The sequence below is a fragment of the Rhineura floridana genome, chromosome 1 (genome assembly GCF_030035675.1).
Source record: "Rhineura floridana isolate rRhiFlo1 chromosome 1, rRhiFlo1.hap2, whole genome shotgun sequence".
Classification (NCBI taxonomy): Eukaryota; Metazoa; Chordata; class Lepidosauria; order Squamata; family Rhineuridae; genus Rhineura; species Rhineura floridana.
The window spans coordinates 247,492,481-247,494,980 of NC_084480.1; the positions used below are offsets into that span (position 1 = coordinate 247,492,481).

Genomic DNA, 2,500 nt, shown 5'->3' on the forward strand with positions numbered 1-2,500 from the left:
TTAAATGTGGATAGCATTATAGCTTTAGAGTCACACACTTCTAGCTGGTAATTTAGTTTATTATCTTTACTGTCTTCCAGCTGCTGAAGCAGGATGTAGTTTCCCTGATTAGTAGACGGTAGTCTCTTTTGAGCTTCAGATCTGACGCTGGTCGTTAACCTAGCTCCCTGGCATCAAATTACTGCTGTGGCTACCTTTTCTGGAGGCATACTGGTGTGTGACCACTAAAGGGAGGAGCAACAAATGTAACAAACAGAAGGAGAAATGCAGTGGTTACTGTCATGGCCTCAAAGGATTGAGGAATACAATAATGGGTCTTCCCTGGTGCTGCCATGTTGCCTACCGCTCTGTTTTGAGCAGATCTTTCAGTTCAATGGGCAACTCCAACAGAAACCATAAACTACATCATGAGCCTTACCTAGCGCTTCAATCTAAAATTTATGTAATAACTGATTTGGTGAAAAGAAGGGTCATAACAAGAAGTAGATATGCAAACCATATCATATGGAGTGGTGTCAACCTCTGTTTGTTTTGTAAATTATACAGCCATGAGAGTGGCTGTATACTATAGGCAGCATGGATTTTTCACATTCCGCAATGTTAAATGGAAAATACCCCCATGCCATTCTGATGCTTCCCATAAGCTCGTTTCAAAACAAAACCTTACAAAACTTATAGTTCTGAACTCAGAAACGCTTGCTTAACAACCCTGTCAATTTTCATGGCGATACACAAAACAGTCAGAGAGAATTGAGAGTTCAAATTCTAAAAAGAGAGAGAAAAACCTCAGAGCCTTTTTGGACTTTTTTCTGTCAGAGTTCTCATAGTCTGTTGAAATTCATTAAAAATCAGCCATGTTCACAGAGTACCTGTAATCCTAATACTGACCTTGCCCCATACTCTGACCTTCATCTACTGCAGTTTAAAAGTTAAAAAAATGCCTGGCTGATTTTTAATTAATTTAAGAAATTTTGGCTGGAAGCCTATGATAATGCAGGGCATGCTCAGTAAGGACCAACTGTCAGAATTCTAAAAGCCAGACTCACAGCTGCTGGGCTTGGCTAATAAGAGGGCCACACCCACACCAGACTTGATTTCACTTGAGACGATCATGGCTTCCCTCAAAGAATCCTGGGAAGTGTAGTTTGTGAAGGGTGCTGAGAGGAGACTCCTATTCCCCTGAGAGAATGGTTTAACAGTCAGCCACTCTGATTGAAGGTCTGTGAGAGGAACAGGGTGTTTCCTAGCAACTCTCAGCACCCTTCATTAACTACACTTCCAGGATTCTTTGAGAGAAGCCATGATTGGCTTTCAGCCATGGCTTTGAGAGAAGTCATGATAAATTCTTTTAAATTGTTTTTAAAAGATGTGTTTTTAAATTTGTATATTTGTTTTTAATGTTTTTAGTTATTGTAAATCGCCCAGAGAGCTTCGGCTATGGGGCGGTATATAAATACACTAAATAAATAGATAAATAAATAATGATTGTTCAAAGTGTAATAGAGGCCTGGTGTGGACGTGGCCAGGGACAGCTTTGTTTTAAATTTGGGTGGGAGGTAGGGTTGCCAGGTTCAGGGCCTGAGACTGATCTTGTATCTTTAGGAGACGGGAAAGTCAGCCAAGTGCTGGTGTTCTTGCAACATTGTAATGGGAAAAACCACAAGGTAGAATTCTCCCTTCCCCCAGCACAACTTTGAAAGATACAGAAGACATCTTGGTTGCCAGGCCCAGCCTGGTCAGTTTTACCTATCCTAATCATGATTGCATAGGAGTATATCCGATTCAACTCAATAATCATACAAATGATCAGACCTGCCTTTTCCCTCCTTCCCCTTTCCTCTCCCTTTCTCCTCCCCTGCCCTCTTTCTTCTGCCTCCTCCCCTGTCCACTTCAGGTTTCCCTCCCCATGGTCAGTTTTACCTATCCTAAGCATGATTGCACGGGAGTAAATCCCACTGAACTCAATAAACATGCAAACGACCACATCTGTCCTTCTCCCCTCCCCCTCCTGCCTGCTCCCATCCCAGTCCTCCCCTCTGCCTTTCCACCCGTCCCTCCTCCCCCTCCTCCCTTCCCCATCCCCTGTGGTCAGTTTCACCTATTCTAAGCATGATTGCCGTGTGTGTATGTGTGTAAATCCCACTGAACTCAATAAGCATGCAAATGATCAGTCCATTCTCAGCAAACTTGCACAGGATCCCATTTCTTACCTCCCGGATTAAAAAGCAAGGAAATTCACTAATATGCAAAAAAAACCTTGTAGTTTAAGAATGTACCTATAGCCCACAGATATTTCTACCAAACTTTAAAAAGCAGGGAAATTGGGCAGCTATAGTGAATGCACCAGGGGAGCAGGAGACTTGAACTCCTCTCTGAGATATTGTACCGCCCTACAAAGTTGTCAAAATGCAAACACAATTTGGGTTGGTCTTTCACAGTCCAATCCACTTCCTGTGTAGCCTGGAAGCATTCGGTAACGTGCCTCTGAGCATATGGTGAG

General features: G+C 42.8%; 1 protein-coding gene across 13 annotated transcripts in view; it reads right to left on the reverse strand.

Moving 5' to 3' along the window:
• ZNF521 (zinc finger protein 521) overlaps positions 1-2,500 on the reverse strand; it is a 422,310-nt gene that overhangs the window by 167,644 nt on the left and 252,166 nt on the right. The gene's annotated exons all lie outside the window — the stretch shown is intronic.